The 20084-nt window shown below is 48.7% G+C and overlaps 1 long non-coding RNA gene across 1 annotated transcript; it reads right to left on the bottom strand.

The window, feature by feature from the left end:
- Positions 1-16138: 16138 nt before the first annotated feature.
- LOC134956707 (uncharacterized) lies at positions 16139-19085 on the bottom strand. The gene is made up of 3 exons (XR_010186112.1): positions 18969-19085; positions 17956-18090; positions 16139-16395 (listed from the first exon to the last, which is right to left on the bottom strand). It is a non-coding gene; the product is annotated as an uncharacterized LOC134956707 (long non-coding RNA).
- Positions 19086-20084: the final 999 nt, after the last annotated feature.

The following is a 20084-nucleotide window of genomic DNA, read 5'->3' as shown; positions in this document are numbered from 1 at the left end:
AATGAGCGCTACAACTGTGGGCATTGTATAAGAAGCGCTACTGTGGTGGGCATTATGTGTATTACGGGGTGCTACTACTGTGGGCATTATTACGCTGCCCCCTGCCCCTCACACACTGCCCCCTGTACCCAGCACCACACACATTTCCCCCTGCACCTTGACCTTCACACGCTGCCCCCTGTCCCTCAAACGCTGCCCCTGCACACTGCACCATGCACCGAAGCCGCACGCAAATGTACTTGCCCCTTCCATGGTGCCCCCCCTATCATTTTCTTCTGGATCCGCCCCTGAGCGGCGGCAGCATGTAACAGATCTAAATAATTATATATATATTGCGGCATCGCGCCAGCTGCGGGCCGCCCGCTGTGCAGTTAAAAGTAATCAATAACTGACCTTTTTTTTCAGCTCCTCCACCCCCATGATCTGTGGTCACCACTTAGCATCCCCAAGCCCAGCCCCAGGTCAGCTGTCACACAACGCTACCTCCGGACCTCCCCTCCTCTCCCAGTCATCCCCGCCCGCCCTGTCTCTGCTGTGAGGAGCGTGAGCAGGCAGGAGCAGGATTGCGGGACTGCTGGCAGCTTGTTGCGGCGGGGTGCATCAAGCTGGTCACTCGGAGGCTGAGCCTCGTTGATTCACGGCCCCGGCGGCTGTGTCTGGTAAGTCAAGTGTCTGCATTGCAGGTGCACTCGGCTCTCCAGCAGGAGTTTGGGGCTTTGGGTTTGGGATGGGCTGCGTGCAGGCACATATCATGGATGCATGTGCATGCATTACATCTGCCCTGTAAACCTGGTATTACTGCAGGTAAGAGCGAAGATTGCAGGGCGAGAAAAGGTAGGGATGGCCATTATGGTGGGGCATGCTGGCTCGTTACAGGTGAGTATAACTCTCTCCCCCTCCCATAATGTGTAAAAATGGGGACTGCCTGCCATAATGTGTAAAAATGGGGGACTCTGCCTGCCTAATATGTAAAAAAGGGGATTCTGCTGCCATAATGTGTAAAAAATGGGACTCTGCTGCTGTAATGTGTAAAAAGGGAGACTCTGCCTGACGTAATGTGTAAAAGGAGCTCTGTGGTCACGCCCCTATATTTGTATATCGGGGGGGCCCACAGGGATATCAGTGTACCGGGCCCCAAGATTTCTGTTGCCGGCCCTGTACTTGCCTACCTGACCCTCTCCATGAGGGAGAAAATACTCTGTTCCTGGACTTTCCTGGTAATGTATGATTGCCATCACACGTGGTGAAACACCTTATTAACCTCAATTAGCTAGCTCACCACAGGTGATGGCAATCATACATTACCAGGAAAGTCCAGGAACAGAGCATTTTCTCCCTCATGGAGAGGGTCATGTAGGCAAGTATGGTCCTAGCCCTATCGGATCTGAATCTGATACTGAACTTCAGTCAGAAGGGTCAGTGAATTACAAGTGTTATGGGCCTTTCTGCCCATATCTTAATATTTGCCAGATAAAGATGTGCAAAGAACAAATACAGATTCTTTACCAAAGATGGTGTCAGCGTTAAACCAGGAGGTTTTTTTTTTGTCCTCCTTTCCCACAACCTAAAAGTGAGAAGAAAGAAAGGTTGCATATGCTGAACTTATGACAAGCACTTTTTGTCTATTTGGATAGGAGTGAAAAACTTTTGGAAAACAAAGTATTTGCCTTACATGTAGGCATAAAGAAAGGTGGAGCAGCCATGAAGCAACCTTTTGCCAGGTGGATCAAGGAGCTAATTATTCTTGTGTATGAAGAAAGTAGTCATAAAATTTCATAAAATCTGAAGGCACACTCAACCAGTGTTGTTACAATTTCCTGGGTTAAGGACGCTTTGGTACCAATGAAAGACATGTACAGTAGCCAACTGGCCATCTGTTCACACTTTCTCTAGTCACTATGCTCTGGATTTGGCTGGCGCCCACTTTGACAGTGATGTCCTTGAAGGGGCATTGCGATGAATGAATAAAATTGGGTAATTAAGCATGAATTTCTGTTTGCTGGACTATTTGTTACCCTCCCTATATTATGCTTTGGTATATCCCAGAGTATGTGGCACTATTTGTGTAATGCAGTGCTATACGTGTAATATGGTGCTATACGTGTAATGCAGTGCTATTTGTATAATGTGGTGGTATTCATGTAATAATGTTGGGGCTATGCATGTAATATGGTGCATAGTTGCCTACCCTCCCTCATTCTGCAGGAGACTCCCTGAAGTAGCAGCAATCTCCCTCACTCCCTGAATAGTCCAGCAATCTCCCTCATTGTACCTTACCCCCATTATGTAGCCGTTACATTCTTGGGGAAAAAGAAATCAGAGATACATACATTCAAATGGGCTCATCAGTGCCATTTCCCTGCATTGGTTATAAAGCACAATGATCCCTATGGCTACATGCATTTTAAATAAGGTTTCTCATGGCCACTTACAGTATATGGAAGCTCTTGTAAAAAACAATACACAAACAAATCCTGAAAAATGTCACTGTCTTTTCTTCAACAAGTAGATTTTACTAACTTTGGGGCTCATTTACGTTTGGATGTAAGTAATTTTTATGACGCGACTCTCAGATGTAGCAGTCTGTGCTGATTGGTGCTACTTTCACAATCTCCCTGAAATGCTTTTTCAAAAGTAGGCAAGTATGATATGGTGGCTATGTATGTAATCAGGGTGGATTGGCCACTGGGACAGATTCTGCTGCGCTGGTCCCCTGTGTCTGTGTTTCACTACTTGTGTGTACTCCCTCCCTGTACTGTGCTGTATGTAGTGTGTGCTCCCTCCCTGCACTGTGCTGTATGTAGTGTGTGCTCCCTCCCTGTACTGTGCTATATGTAGTGTGTGCTCCCTCCCTGTACTGTGCTGTATGTAGTGTGTGCTCCTCCTCCCTGTACTTTGAAACATATAAGGTTAAAATTAAGATTTTAAACCTACCGGTAAATCTTTTTCTCCTAGTCCGTAGAGGATGCTGGGGACTCCGTAAGGACCATGGGGAATAGACGGGCTCCGCAGGAGACATGGGCACTAAAAAGAACTTTGGATATGGGTGTGCACTGGCTCCTCCCTCTATGCCCCTCCTCCAGACCTCAGTTAGAAAACTGTGCCCAGAGGAGACGGACAGTACGAGGAAAGGATTTTGTTAATCCAAGGGCAAGATTCATACCAGCCCACACCATCCACACCGTATAACATGGAATATATGAACCAGTTAACAGTATGAAACAAAACAGCATCAGCCCGAGACTGATCAAAACCGTAACATAACCCTTATGTAGGCAAGAACTATATACAAGTCTTGCAGAATTTTGTCCGCACTGGGACGGGCGCCCAGCATCCTCTACGGACTAGGAGAAAAAGATTTACCGGTAGGTTTAAAATCTTATTTTCTCTTACGTCCTAGAGGATGCTGGGGACTCCGTAAGGACCATGGGGATTATACCAAAGCTCCAAAACGGGCGGGAGAGTGCAAATGACTCTGCAGCACTAATTGAGCAAACATGAGGTCCTCATCAGCCAGAGTATCAAACTTGTAAAACTTTGCAAAGGTGTTTGAACCCGACCAAGTCGCCGCTCGGCAAAGCTGTAATGCCGAGACACCTCGGGCAGCCACCCAAGAAGAGCCCACCTTCCTAGTGGAATGGGCCTTTACCGAATTTGGCAACGGCAATCCAGCTGTAGAATGAGCCTGCTGAATCGTGTTACAGATCCAGCGAGCAATAGTCTGCTTAGAAGCAGGAGCGCCAACCTTGTTGGCTGCATACAGCATAAACAGTGCCTCTGTTTTCCTAACCCGAGCCGTTCTGGCTACATAAATTTTCAATGCCCTGACCACATCAAGGGACTCAGAATCCTCCAAGTCCCACGTAGCCACAGGCGCCACAATAGGTTGGTTCACATGAAAAGAGGAAACCACCTTAGGCAAAAATTGAGGACGAGTCCTCAACTCAGCTCTGTCTACATGGAAGATCAGATAGGGGCTTTTGTAAGACAAAGCCGCTAACTCAGATACTCTCCTGGCAGAAGTCAAGGCCAACAACATGACCGCCTTCCAAGTGAGATACTTTAATTCCACCGTTTGAAGCGGCTCAAACCAGTGAGACTTAAGGAACCTTAACACCACATTAAGGTCCCATGGTGCCACTAGAGGCACAAAAGGAGGCTGGATATGGAGCACTCCCTTCACAAAAGTCTGGACTTCTGGGTGAGAGAAGCCAATTCCTTCTGAAAGAAAATGGATAGGGCCGAAATCTGAACTTTAATGGAGCCTAATTTTAGGACCAAATTCACTCCAGTCTGGAGGAAGTGAAGAAAACGGCCCAGATGGAATTCTTCCGGAGGAGCATTCTTGGACTCACACCAAGAAACATACTTCCTCCAAATACGGTGATAATGTTTCGCCGTCACCTCCTTCCTAGTCTTTATCATAGTAGGAATTACCTCATCCGGAATGCCCTTTTCAGCTAGGATCCGGCGTTCAACCGCCAATCCGTCAAACGCAGCCGCGGTAAGTCTTGGAATAGACAGGGCCCCTGTTGCAACAGGTCCTCTCTGAGAGGAAGAGGCCATGGATCTTCTGTGAGCATTTCCTGTAGATCTGGATACCAGGCCCTTCGAGGCCAATCTGGAACAATGAGAATTGTCTGTACTTCTCTTCGTCTTATGATTCTCAATATCTTTGAGATGAGAGGAAGAGGAGGGAACATATAGACCGACTGGAACACCCACGGTGTGACCAGGGCGTCCACTGCTATCGCCTGAGGGTCCCTTGATCTGGCGCTATATCTCGGAAGCTTCTTGTTGAGGCGTGACGCCATCATGTCTATTTGAGGCAGCCCCCACTGACTTGTAATCTCTGCAAAGACTTCCCGATGAAGTCCCCACTCTCCGGGATGTAGATCGTGTCTGCTGAGGAAGTCTGCTTCCCAGTTGTCCACTCCCGGAATGAAGACTGCTGTCAGAGCGCTTACATGATTTTCCGCCCAGCGAAGAATCCTGGTGGCTTCTGTCATTGCCACTCTGCTCTTTGTTCCGCCTTGGCGGTTTACATGAGCCACTGCGGTGATGTTGTCTGACTGAATCAGAACCGGTAGGTCGCAAAGTAAATTCTCCGCCTGACGAAGGCCGTTGTATACGGCCCTTAATTCCAGTACGTTGATGTGTAGACAAGCCTCCTGGCTTGACCACAGACCATGGAAGTTTCTTCCCTGTGTGATTGCTCCCCATCCTCGGAGGCTCGCGTCCGTGGTTACCAGAACCCAGTCCTGAATGCCGAACCTGCGACCCTCTAGAAGGTGAGCACTCTGCAGCCACCACAGGAAAGACACCCTGGCCCTTGGGCACAGGCTGATCATCTGATGTATATGTAGATGTGACCCAGACCACTTGTCCAGAAGGTCCCACTGAAAGGTCCTCGCATGGAACCTGCCGAATGGAATGGCCTCATAAGACGCCACCATCTTTCCCATAACTCGAGTGCATTGATGCACCAACACCCTTTTCGGCTTCAACAGGTCCCTGACCAAGTTCTGGAGTTCCTGGGCCTTTTCCATCGAGAGAAAAACCCTTTTCTGTTCTGTATCCAGAATCATGCCTAAGAAAGGCAATCGGTTCGTTGGAACCAACTGTGACTTTGGTAGATTGAGAATCCAGCCGTGCTGCTGCAACACCCTCAGGGAGAGTGATACGCTGTTCAGCAACTGTTCTCTTGATCTCGCTTTTATTAGGAGATCGTCCAAGTACGGGATAATTGTGACTCCCTGCCTGCGCAGGAGCACCATCATTTCCGCCATTACCTTGGTGAAAACCCTCGGGGCCGTGGAAAGCCCAAACGGCAACGTCTGAAATTGGTAATGACAATCCTGTACAGCAAATCTCAGGAACGCCTGATGAGGAGGATATATGGGGACATGAAGGTACGCATCCTTTATGTCCAGGGACACCATATAATCCCCCCCCCCCCTCCAGGCTGGCGATGACCACTCTGAGCGATTCCATCTTGAACTTGAACCTCTTTAAGTATAGGTTTAAGGATTTTAAATTCAGAATGGGTCTGACCGAACCATCCGGTTTCGGGACCACAAACAGGGTTGAGTAATACCCCATCCCCTGCTGAGCAGGGGAACTTTGACCACCACTTGTTGAAGACACAATTTTTGAATTGCATTTAAAACTACCTCCCTCTCTGGGGAAGAAGCCGGTAGGGCCGATTTGAAAAACCGGCGAGGAGGCACCTCTTCGAATTCCAGCCTGTAACCCTGGGAAACAATGTCTATTGCCCAGGGATCCACCTGTGATTGAACCCAGACATGGCTGAACAGTCGAAGACGTGTCCCCACTGGTGCGGACTCCCTCAGCGGAGCCCCAGCGTCATGCGGTTGATTTTGTAGAAGCCGGGGAGGACTTCTGCTCCTGGGAACTAGCTGTAGTTGGCAGCTTTTTCCCCTTGCCTTTACCTCTGGCAAGAAAGGAAGATCCCTGTACTCTCTTGGACTTATGCGACCGAAAGGACTGCATCTGATAATGTGGCGTTTTCTTAGGCTGTGAGGAAACATAAGGCAAAAAAGATGATTTACCTGCAGTAGCTGTGGAAACCAGGTCCGTGAGACCTTCCCCAAACAATTCCTCACCCTTGTAAGGCAAAACCTCCATATGCCTCTTCGAGTCGGCATCACCCATCCATTGTCGGGTCCATAGGGCTCGCCTAGCAGAAATCGCCATAGCGTTGGCTCTGGGACCCAGTAGTCCCACGTCTCTCTGAGCATCCCTCATATATAGGACCGCATCCTTAATATGACCCATGGTCAATAATATAGTTTCCTTATCCAGCGTATCAATATCAGCAGATAAGGTATCTATCCACGCTGCTACAGCGCTACAAACCCAAGCCGACGCTATCGCCGGTCTGAGTAATGTACCAGTATGTGTGTAAATTGACTTCAAGGTAGTCTCCTGCCTGCGATCAGCAGGGTCCTTGAGGGTTGCAGTGTCTTGAGATGGCAGCGCTACCTTTTTGGATAAGCGTGTCAACGCTTTGTCCACCCTTGGGGAGGATTCCCAACGTATCCTATCCTTAGCCGGGAAAGGATACGCCATATGAATCCTCTTGGGAATCTGCAGTTTCTTGTCTGGAGTTTCCCAAGCCTTTTCAAACAACTCATTTAGCTCATGTGAAGGGGGAAAAGTAACCTCAGGTTTCTTTTCCTTATACATGCGCACCCTCGTGTCCGGGACCGAGGGGTCATCTGTGATATGCAACACATCTTTTATTGCAATGATCTTATAATGAATACTTTTAGCCAATTTTGGCTGAAACTTTGCATCATCGTAGTCGACACTGGAGTCAGAATCTGTGTCGGTATCAGTGTCTGCTACTTGGGATAGTGGGCGCTTTTGTGACCCAGAAGGTCCCTGCAACATAGTGAAAGGCAGGACTTGACTCCCTGGACTCTGCTTTGTCCAACCTTTTGTGTAATAAATTCACATTTGCATTTAAAACATTCCACATATCCAACCAGTCAGGTGTCGGCATTGCCGACGGAGACACCACACTCATTTGCTCCACCTCCTCCCTAGAAGAGCCTTCTGCTTCAGACATGCCGACATAGCATACTGACACCCCACACACTCAGGGAAATCTCTAATCTGGAGACAGTTCCCCAACAAGGCCCTTTGGAGAGACAGAGAGAGAGTATGCCAGCACACACCCAGCGCCAAAGACCCTGGAAAAAATTCCCAGATAAATATAGCGCTTTTATTATATATATTCACTGCGCCAAACTATGTGCTCCCCCCCTTCTTTAAAACCCTCTGTCACCGTGTTCAGCAGGGAAGAGTCCAGGGAGCCAGCTTCTCAGCGGTGTGCTGTGGAGAAAATGGCGCTGGTGAGTGCTGAGGGATCAAGCTCCGCCCCCTCAGCGGCGGGCTTCGGTCACGCTTAATTTCTTTAAAAACTGGCGGGGGTTTCCTATATACAGCCCACAGAGCCTATATATATACTGTGGCCAATCCTAGAGGTTTAAAATTGCTGCCCAGGGTGCCCCCCCTGCGCCCTGCACCCATCAGTGTCTGCCATGTGTGTTGTGTGTGGGAGCAATGGCGCGCAGCGTTACCACTGCGCGTTACCTCAGAGAAGATCTGAAGTCTTCTGCCGCCTCTGAAGTCTTCTATCTTCTCATACTCACCCGGCTTCTATCTTCCGGCTCTGTGAGGAGGACGGCGGCGCGGCTCCGGGACGAACTGCGAGGGGAGACCTGCGTTCCGACTCCCTCTGGAGCTAATGGTGTCCAGTAGCCTAAGAAGCAGGGCCTAGCATTTAAGTAGGTCTGCTTCTCTCTCCTCAGTCCCATGATGCAGGGAGCCTGTTGCCAGCAGGGCTCCCTGAAAATAAAAAACCTAACAAAATTCTTTCTTTCAGAGAAACTCAGGAGAGCTCCCTGTAATGCACCCAGTCTCCTCTGGGCACAGTATCAAACTGAGGTCTGGAGGAGGGGCATAGAGGGAGGAGCCAGTGCACACCCATATCTAAAGTTCTTTTTAGTGCCCATGTCTCCTGTGGAGCCCGTCTATTCCCCATGGTCCTTACGGAGTCCCCAGCATCCTCTAGGACGTTAGAGAAAAAAGGGGTTTGTAGAATGAAAAATCAATAAAATCAGAAGTAGATTAAAGGCATGACTGCAGTGTCAGTAGACAGTGAAAGTGGGCATATCAGTCCTTGTATATTTAGACGTACAGATGTGCATCAGGGAAGGGCATTGTAGCAGCATATGCATAAAGGGGGTCATTCTGAGTTGATCGCTCACTGCCGATTTTCACAGCGCTGCGATCAGGTAAAAAAAACGGCAAAACTGTGCATGCGCCACAATGTACACGCACGCTGTACGGGTACAAAGAGCATCGTTGTTGTGCTATGCTGTTAGCGACGATTCCATTCGCACAGCCGATCGCAAGGAGATTGATAGGAAGAAGGCATTTGTGGGTGGCAACTGACCGTTTTCTGTGAGTGGGAAAACGCAGGCGTGTCCAGGCGTTTGCAGTGCGGGTATCTGACATCAATTCCGGGACCTCCGTTGCTAGAATCATCGCACAGGATAAGTAACTACAGGGCTGGTCTTGTTTTGCACAAAATGTGTTTGTGTCGCTCGGCTGCACATGCGATCGCACACTTGCAAAGCGAAAATACACTCCCCCGTGGGAGGCAACAATGCGTTTGCACGGCTGCTAAAAGTAGCTAGCTAGCGAGCGATCAACTCAGAATGAGGGCCACAGTCACAGGTAAACAACAGTATAACGTAAAGCAATGGAGGCCCCAACTGTGTCTATCTCAGAATCAGGACACCACCCTCTTGACAGGCCCCTCCCCCTCAACAGACTCCGCCCTCATTAGGGCTGCTTCCATAAATTTCCCTGGCTGGTGTTCGATCCCAATCAGCCCCTGGCAGCTACTATGGGGCCCAGAGCTTAGAGAGGCCACCCTCCCTGTCACAGTTACAAATGTTATATATATATATATATATATATAGGGGTGTAGCTACCATAGATACTGTGACTGGCTACCAGTGCAATGCCCCATATATATTTCTATTATACTGGAGGCATTACTATATATTTTTAGCCTTGCCTCCAGAATCCCCGAAAAAAGGGGCTGTGTCATGTGGCCACGCCGCTAGTTTCATGTAGCCACTCCCACTAGCAGCATGTGGCCATGTCCCATCACAACATTTTTGTCACTCAGTACCCATAAGAAAATATTTCTACTTGCACCACTGCTGCCTACCAGTGCAATGCCTCACCCACCGGTGTGATCTCCACCTCCTGTGATGCTGCTGGTGCTGTGACTGCCTACCAGAGTAATACCTCACCTACTGGTGTGATCTCCACCTCCTGTGACATGATCTTCCTGCTGGTGCTGTGACCGCCTACCAGTGTAATGCCTCACCTACTGGTGTGATCTCCACCTCCTGTGACATGATCTTCCTGCTGGTGCTGTGACTGCCTACCAGTGCAATACTTCAGCTACTGGTGTGATCTCCACCTTCTGTTACATGATCTTCCTGCTGGTGCTGTTGTTACTACCTACCAGTGCAATACCTCACCCACTGGTTTGATCTCCTGTGACAGGATCCTCCTGCTGGTACTGTGACTGCCTACCAGTACAATGCCTCACCTACTGGTGTGATCTCCACCTCCTGTGACATGATCTTCCTGCTGGTGCTGTGACTGCCTACCAGTGCAATGCCTCACCCACCGGTGTGATCTCCACCTCCTGTGACACAATCCTCCTGCTGGTGCTGTGACTGCCTACCAGTACAATGCCTCACCTACTGGTGTGATCTCCACCTCCTGTGACACAATCCTCCTGCTGGTGCTGTGACTGCCTACCAGTGCAATGCCTCACCCACCGGTGTGATCTCCACCTCCTGTGACACGATCCTACTGCTGGTGCTGTAACTGCCTACCAGTGCAATACCTCACCCACTGGTTTGATCTCCTGTGACAGGATCCTCCTGCTGGTACTGTGACTGCCTACCAGTACAATGCCTCACCTACTGGTGTGATCTCCACCTCCTGTGATGCTGCTGGTGCTGTGACTGCCTACCAGTGTAATACCTCACCTACTGGTGTGATCTCCACCTCATGTGACATGATCTTCCTGCTGGTGCTGTGACTGCCTACCAGTGCAATGCCTCACCCACCGGTGTGATCTCCACCTCCTGTGACACAATCCTCCTGCTGGTGCTGTGACTGCCTACCAGTGCAATGCCTCACCCACCGGTGTGATCTCCACCTCCTGTGACACGATCCTACTGCTGGTGCTGTAACTGCCTACCAGTGCAATACCTCACCCACTGGTTTGATCTCCTGTGACAGGATCCTCCTGCTGGTACTGTGACTGCCTACCAGTACAATGCCTCACCTACTGGTGTGATCTCCACCTCCTGTGATGCTGCTGGTGCTGTGACTGCCTACCAGTGTAATACCTCACCTACTGGTGTGATCTCCACCTCCTGTGACATGATCTTCCTGCTGGTGCTGTGACTGCCTACCAGTACAATACCTCACCCACCGGTGTGATCTCCACCTCCTGTGACAAGATCCTCCTGCTGGTGCTGTGACTGCCTACCAGTGTAATACCTCACCTACTGGTGTGATCTCCACCTCCTGTGACATGATCTTCCTGCTGGTGCTGTGACTGCCTACCAGTGCAATGCCTCACCCACCGGTGTGATCTCCACCTCCTGTGACAAGATCCTCCTGCTGGTGCTGTGACTGCCTACCAGTACAATACCTCACCCACCGGTGTGATCTCCACCTCCTGTGACAAGATCCTCCTGCTGGTGCTGTGACTGCCTACCAGTGTAATACCTCACCCACCGGTGTGATCTCCACCTCCTGTGACAAGATCCTCCTGCTGGTGCTGTGACTGCCTACCAGTACAATACCTCACCCACCGGTGTGATCTCCACCTCCTGTGACAAGATCCTCCTGCTGGTGCTGTGACTGCCTACCAGTGTAATACCTCACCCACTGGTTTGATCTCCTGTGACAGGATCCTCCTGCTGGTACTGTGACTGCCTACCAGTACAATGCCTCACCTACTGGTGTGATCTCCACCTCCTGTGATGCTGCTGGTGCTGTGACTGCCTACCAGTGTAATACCTCACCTACTGGTGTGATCTCCACCTCCTGTGACATGATCTTCCTGCTGGTGCTGTGACTGCCTACCAGTACAATACCTCACCCACCGGTGTGATCTCCACCTCCTGTGACAAGATCCTCCTGCTGGTGCTGTGACTGCCTACCAGTGTAATACCTCACCCACCGGTGTGATCTCCACCTCCTGTGACAAGATCCTCCTGCTGGTGCTGTGACTGCCTACCAGTGTAATGCCTCACCTACTGGTGTGATCTCCACCTCCTGTGACAAGATTCCTCCTATTGGTGCTGTAACTGCCTACCAGTGCAATGCCCCACCAACTGGTGTGATCTCCACCTCCTGTGACAAGATCCACCTGCTGGTGCTGTTGTTACTGCCTACCAGTGCAATACCTCACCTACTGGTGTGATCTCCACCTCCTGTGACAAGATTCCTCCTATTGGTGCTGTAACTGCCTACCAGTGCAATGCCTCACCCACTGGTTTGATCTCCTGTGACAGGATCCTCCTGCTGGTACTGTGACTGCCTACCAGTGCAATGCCTCACCCACCGGTGTGATCTCCACCTCCTGTGATGCTGCTGGTGCTGTGACTGCCTACCAGTGTAATACCTCACCTACTGGTGTGATCTCCACCTCCTGTGACATGATCTTCTGCTGCTGGTGCTGTGACTGCCTACCAGTGCAATGCCTCACCCACCGGTGTGATCTCCACCTCCTGTGACATGATCTTCCTGCTGGTGCTGTGACTGCCTACCAGTGCAATGCCTCACCCACCGGTGTGATCTCCACCTCCTGTGACAAGATCCTCCTGCTGGTGCTGTGACTGCCTACCAGTACAATACCTCACCCACCGGTGTGATCTCCACCTCCTGTGACAAGATCCTCCTGCTGGTGCTGTGACTGCCTACCAGTGTAATACCTCACCCACCGGTGTGATCTCCACCTCCTGTGACAAGATCATCCTGCTGGTGCTGTGACTGCCTACCAGTACAATACCTCACCCACCGGTGTGATCTCCACCTCCTGTGACAAGATCCTCCTGCTGGTGCTGTGACTGCCTACCAGTGTAATACCTCACCCACTGGTTTGATCTCCTGTGACAGGATCCTCCTGCTGGTACTGTGACTGCCTACCAGTACAATGCCTCACCTACTGGTGTGATCTCCACCTCCTGTGATGCTGCTGGTGCTGTGACTGCCTACCAGTGTAATACCTCACCTACTGGTGTGATCTCCACCTCCTGTGACATGATCTTCCTGCTGGTGCTGTGACTGCCTACCAGTACAATACCTCACCCACCGGTGTGATCTCCACCTCCTGTGACAAGATCCTCCTGCTGGTGCTGTGACTGCCTACCAGTGTAATACCTCACCCACCGGTGTGATCTCCACCTCCTGTGACAAGATCCTCCTGCTGGTGCTGTGACTGCCTACCAGTGTAATGCCTCACCTACTGGTGTGATCTCCACCTCCTGTGACACAATCCTCCTGCTGGTGCTGTGACTGCCTACCAGTGCAATGCCCCACCAACTGGTGTGATCTCCACCTCCTGTGACAAGATCCACCTGCTGGTGCTGTTGTTACTGCCTACCAGTGCAATACCTCACCTACTGGTGTGATCTCCACCTCCTGTGACAAGATTCCTCCTATTGGTGCTGTAACTGCCTACCAGTGCAATGCCTCACCCACTGGTTTGATCTCCTGTGACAGGATCCTCCTGCTGGTACTGTGACTGCCTACCAGTGCAATGCCTCACCCACCGGTGTGATCTCCACCTCCTGTGATGCTGCTGGTGCTGTGACTGCCTACCAGTGTAATACCTCACCTACTGGTGTGATCTCCACCTCCTGTGACATGATCCTCCTGCTGGTGCTGTGACTGCCTACCAGTGTAATACCTCACCTACTGGTGTGATCTCCACCTCCTGTGACACAATCCTCCTGCTGGTGCTGTGACTGCCTACCAGTGTAATGCCCCACCTACTGGTGTGATCTCCACCTCCTGTGACACAATCCTCCTGCTGGTGCTGTGACTGCCTACCAGTGCAATGCCTCACCCACTAATGTGATCTCCACCTCCTGTGACATGATCTTCCTGCTGGTGCTGTGACTGCCTACCAGTACAATACCTCACCCACCGGTGTGATCTCCACCTCCTGTGACAAGATCCTCCTGCTGGTGCTGTGACTGCCTACCAGTGCAATGCCTCACCCACCGGTGTGATCTCCACCTCCTGTGACAAGATCCTCCTGCTGGTGCTGTGACTGCCTACCAGTGCAATGCCTCACCCACCGGTGTGATCTCCACCTCCTGTGACACGATCCTACTGCTGGTGCTGTGACTGCCTACCAGTGCAATGCCTCACCCACCGGTGTGATCTCCACCTCCTGTGACACGATCCTACTGCTGGTGCTGTGACTGCCTACCATGCTGCATTAGCCTTGCTTACTACCACTGTGGGTAATGCTAACAGTTTGCTTAAGCCCAATTTGTATTGGGCCCCGCTTATAGCTGACTTACTCCAACCTACATGAGGCCACTTTTCATATATTTCCAGGGACACTTTACGTTCCCAATCCAACCCTGTCTGGTATGGAAGAAATGTGAATGATAAATCAATGTAAATGTACCAGGAGATATTGACAAGCCTTTATAACATTATCTTATACTGTGAATTTCTTACTCTGTTTCCAAAACACTTAATTATTTAACTTGTTAATTAAGTGAAAGGAAGACATGATATTTTCCGGAAGATGTATCAAGCCATTGAGAGAGATAAAGTATTTGGCCAAATCAAATGAAGCGTCTAACTACAGGTATCATTTCATGTACCGTGCTAGATAAGTGACAGAAGATGATTGGGTGGTTTGGACATCTGCACTTTATCTCTCTCCAAGGCTTGATACATCTCCCCAAAAGTGCTGTATATAGAATATATGTCTGGCTGCTATACAGCAAGCCAGGAGCACCAGCAGGACAGTAGAGTAACAGTCATATCAGTAATAATTTGCGGATCCTGTGAAATTAGCATTCACTAAAGACGGGAGACTCAGTCAATGAATACATAAAACATTTTTTAGTTTATGTTAAAATATAAAAAGTTTATTAAAAGTAGAAAATGTAATTAAATAATATTTGCGAGACATCTCCAAAAACAGTCGGTTTTGGGGGCTGCCCACAAATATTAATACGCCCCTGAATGTATGTATTGGGGACTGCAATGGATATTTGAGATATCTATTACGTTCCTCCTATTTTGAACACAAAAGCAGCCACCAAAAGTTTCTACGGCAGATGGTAAACTGTGAAACTCACCAAGCTCCAGAATGCAAAGCATTTCTGAGCTTGGCCCGGCACCTAATGCCATTTCTAAATGGCTTTTGTAGCGTGTGGGCTACATTATGCAATTCTTCCTCAAGAGAAGGATCCTCGGGATCCCTCTGCATTACTTTCTTCTCTCACATACGCAGTCTGACGATTGCACATGTGAACTAGCGCAGCCAGGGGCTAAACCCAGAAGTAAAGTGATCGTATTAGCAATTATTTTACTTCTTATACATTGCAGGGACGAGCATGAGATTGGTACTCATTATGGCATAAAAGCTACACCTCTGGACTCACAAAGAGTCATCCTTCAGCACTCAGGAGAGGAAAACCCCCTTGGGGGGAAACCTCTGGGAAACCATGGCCTCAGGATCGCCCTTCCCTCTGGGCATTAAGAGGTGTACTAATAGAGGGGTCAGTATGTTATCCCAGCGCATGGGATCACGGTGGTTGTCATACCGATGCCGGGATATCAGTACAGAAAAGACCAACAGGGGTGAGTAAGGGGTGTTCCCTACTGCCTAAACCTAACCCTCCCTCTCCCACAGCCTAACCCCCCCCCCCCTCCGTCCCTGCTGCCTAAACCTAACCCTCCCTCCCTCGCAGCCTAACCACTCCCAGGGGTGCCTAACCCACCCTACCCGCAGCCTAACGCTAACCTCCCCCCACAAGCAGCCTGAACCTAACCCAGCGCCTGACGCCTAAACCTAACCCCCCCGCCTGATACGTTAACCTAACCCTCCCTCACCCACAGCCTAACCACCCCCAGGGGTGCCTAACCCTAACCCCTCTACCCGCAGCCTAACCCTAACCTCCCCCCACCCACAGCCCAAACTTAACCCCCCACCTGATGCCTAAACCTAACCCTCCACCAGGGGTGCCTAACCCTAAGCTCCCCCCACCCGAAGCCTAAACTTAACCCCTCCACCTAATGACTAAACCTAACCCTCCTGCCTGATGCCTAAACCTAACCCTCCCTCCCACGCAGCCTAACCTCCCCCGTGGGTGCCTAACCCACCCTATCTGCAGCCTAACCCTAACCTACCCCCACCTGCAGCCTAAACCCTAACCCCCCACCTGACGCCTAAACCTAACCCCCCGCCTGACGCATAAACCTAACCCTCCCTCCCCCGCAACCTAACTACCCCCCCCTGTACCTGATGCCTAAACCTAGCCCCCCTTGCCCAGCCCTAAACCTATGATCGTGGGGCGTCGATACGGGCGTCGATATCCTTGCCCATTCTGAGTTCCAACGTCGGGATTCTGAAGAGTGTTGGGATCCCAGTGTCAGTATTCTGACTGCCGTAAACCCGACAGCCGGCATCTTTACTGCATCTCCTAATAGGTAATGCATATGTCCCAAAATTTGAAGCATGTGTCCGCAGCTCTCCTCCCAGGGCAGCTATTCAGGGATCACCCGCTGCGTGTAGACGAAGAGGAAGAGATGAAAAATCATTGTTAGTGGATGAACAAGCAGGGAGACAAACTGCAAACAGTGGTGTGGTTGTGTAGAGAGATAAATCTCTCTATGTAAATATGTTACTCTAACTACTGAGGACATGGAAAATGCCTAAAATAAGGACAATTATCCCAAAGGGCCCATTGTTTTTATACAATACACACATTGGGGGGGATAAGTTCTCTCTTATAGTAATTAGTGGTTACCTTCAGAAAAGAAATTTGACCAGTAAATAATAAAAACGACAAATTGCTAACATTTAGGGGTCAATCCAATTAGGTGCGAGTTACCATTGCTGCAACGTTTCAACAGCATCCAAACTCACACCCTTCGTGGCCAGATTCAGCCTATGGGGCTACCGGAAAGTGCGGCTGTTGTAAGACAAACTCGCACCTAATTAAACTGACCCCTTATTGTTAAATGTGATAAAATAGTAAAATATAATGGTGTAATTGTGGGCCTGATTCAGTTGTGGTTGTTGAAGCGATCGCTGCTGCAATCTTGCCGTTCACAATTGCATTGTGAGTCTGAGCAGTCGTAGGCTGAGCAAGTCTCCTAGACACAGGGGGCTCTCCAGCAGCAACACAGGTCGCAATGGGTAATTTATGCACACACATGGAACGGCGTTTGAACGGACCTGACACGCCTGTATACAGTTAGCCACCCCGTTACCACCTCAAACGCTGACTTCCGTCAATCACGTTGCGATGGGATCCTCTATGTGAGCTTGATTTAATTTTGTGCGCAGTGCAGCTTACACGCATGCACACTAAAAAAGCATTGAGCCACTTGGTGCAACAGCAGCTCTGCGTCCGCATCAGAATCAGGCCCCCTGAGTGGTAAGGAGAAGGACTCCAGGGAAAGGACTATGTCACCCTTATTATAGGCAGAGATAGGGAATCAGTCACTTGTTACAGCTCCAATTCACATCATTTATACCATCCTGTACCATTTCATCATTTGGTTATTCTATGGGGAAGATGTATTAAGCCCCCCTGCAGAGTGATAAAGTGGAGAGAGGTAAAGTACCAGCCAATCAGCTCCTAACTGCCATGTTACAGGCTGTGTTTGAAAAATGACAACTAGGAGCTGATTGGTTGTTAGTTTATCTCTCTCTCTCTCCACTTTACCACTCTCTCAGGCTTTGTACACCTGCCCCCAGTTCATTGATATACTGTAAATGTCAGTAATTTCACTATCTCCCCCGATCTGTATTGTTCTTCCCCCGATCTGTATGTGCTGTATCCTGCTCTCCCCACCTTCCTGTTTTTCTGTATTACAGTATGTACTACATCTCGCAGCCCCCAAAAGTGTATGTCCTTCCTCTATATGTCCTATAGAGTATGCCACAATTTCCATGTTTTTGTATTGTGACCCCACACCATCTGTATGTGCTATACAAAGTTGCCCCCTTCTGCATGTTTTGTATTGTCTGCTCTCCCCCACCATAGACCCTATGTTTTGTACGGTGCTCTCAGTACCCCCCACTACACACACAATTACACAAGTATGGTAACTTACCTCCTGCATGCTATTCTCCAGTCACTAAGTCCTCTGCGACCCCTCCCGTCGTCTTCACCTGACACTTTGTAGATCCCTTTGCCGGTCACCCGACACTCTGCAAATCTCTTTGCCAGAACTTTGCCAAATGATGATCTAAATAAATAACCAGAATTTCTTGGTCAGACATACTATGTGTATACAGGTTGAGTATCCCATATCCATATATTCCGAAATACGGAATATTCCGAAATACAGACTTTTTTGCGTGAGAGTGAGATAGTGAAACCTTTGTTTTTTGATGGCTCAATGTACACAAACTTTGTTTAATACACAAAGTTATAAAAAATATTGTCTAAAATTACCTTCAGGCTGTGTGTATAAGGTGTATATGTAACATAAATGCATCCTGTGCTTAGATTTAGGTCCCATTGCCATGATATCTCATTATGGTATGCAATTATTCCAAAATACGGAAAAATCCCATATCCAAAATACCTCTGGTCCCAAGCATTTTGGATAAGGGATACTCAACCTGTAATTATAATTATACTACTACATTTAGTTACGTACTTTTATTTTTATTCATTTGCAATTTATCTATTTTATTGACTTTTTATCCAAAACCCGAGATCCTTTCTCATAGAGACCCAAGTTATCTGCTCCAGGTTTTATCTTCCCTAGTGCTAGGATCATGTTAGCACAGGTTCTCAAACTCGGTCCTCAGGAGCCCACACAGTGCATGTTTTGCAGGTAACCCAGCAGGGGCACAGGTGTATTAATTACTCACTGACACATTTTAAAAGGCCCACAGGTGCAGCTTATTATTTCACTTGTGATTCTGTGATGAGACCTGCAAAACATGCACTGTGTGGGGTCCTGAGGACCGAGTTTGAGAACCTATGATGTTAGTATCATACACTGGACCTAATTCAGACCTGATCGCAGCAGCAAATTTATTCTCTAATGGACAAAACCATGTACACTGCAGGTGGAGCAGATGTAACATGTGCAGAGAGAGTATGGTAACTTACCTCCTGCATGTTATACTCCAATCTGTGCTACCTCTGCGACCCCTCCCGTCGTCTACACCTGACACTTTGCAGATCTCTTTGCCGGTCACCCGACACTCTGCAAATCTCTTTGCCAGATGATCTAAAAAACACAAAAGACTGTCATTAAGCATAGTACTAGTTTAAGTACAATAAAATGACCATGAGTCAACCAGTTTCCCAATTTTCCTTAAACCAAACAAGATATTTTCAAAGTTATCAATATCCCATTTATCTATTTTATTAACTTTTTCATCCCAAAGCCAGGATCCTGCCTCATAGAGACCCCGGTTATCTGCATCCCCTGTATGTGTGCTTATCCTCCATACAGCCCTCTTTATTCCTGTAACGCTACATTTTTATTCCTAAATACTATATGTCGTTCCTTCCTGCGCTTCTCCATTTATGTGTCCTTGTACCTGTATTCCCTGTTCTGTCTATCTTGTCTTGCCTTTCAGTACTGCACTCTGTCTTACTTACCATCATACCCTGCTATGTAGGACTCACCTCCTCCTACCTGTCCTCCTGCATGGAAAATGGAAATGTCAGCAGCTGTAGATAAAATGTTACAGTAAGAAGCATTGTGATGTCACGGGCTAGTGATGTCACAGGCTAGGTGTGATGTCACAGTAAGCAGCAGCAAAGCTACAGAGTTACAGCTATCTTACATATGCATGTTCTACATCAATTACAACCGGATATACATGAGTTTCTAGTTTAAAAAAAATGAGACTAGTGTAGAAAATGAAGTATAAGGCAATGTTGTACAGAATGCCTCAATATATAGGTAAAGGGAAAATCTAAGTGACAGGGCTATCTAGACTAAACCACTGCTTACATTTTTATAAGGATATAAAGCTCTTTATCTAACAGGCTAAATTAATAATTTTCTGTTGTGTGTGTGTGTGTGTGTGTGTGTGTGTGTGTGTATATGTGTGTGTATATATATATATATATAAAGAGAGAGAGCTATACTAACTGTACTATCCCATTAAACCAGAACACTCATGATATATACAGTTTCTGTGGCTGGCTGACCTCAAGTCTACATTTCACCTGGTTTATTCAGCCACAGAACCTGTGTAACCCATGAGCGTA

Source organism: Pseudophryne corroboree, chromosome 9 (genome assembly GCF_028390025.1).
Source record: "Pseudophryne corroboree isolate aPseCor3 chromosome 9, aPseCor3.hap2, whole genome shotgun sequence".
In the NCBI taxonomy this organism is placed as follows: domain Eukaryota; kingdom Metazoa; phylum Chordata; class Amphibia; order Anura; family Myobatrachidae; genus Pseudophryne; species Pseudophryne corroboree.
Note: the sequence above shows the minus strand (reverse complement) of the source record. Positions and strands in the feature narration are given on the sequence as shown.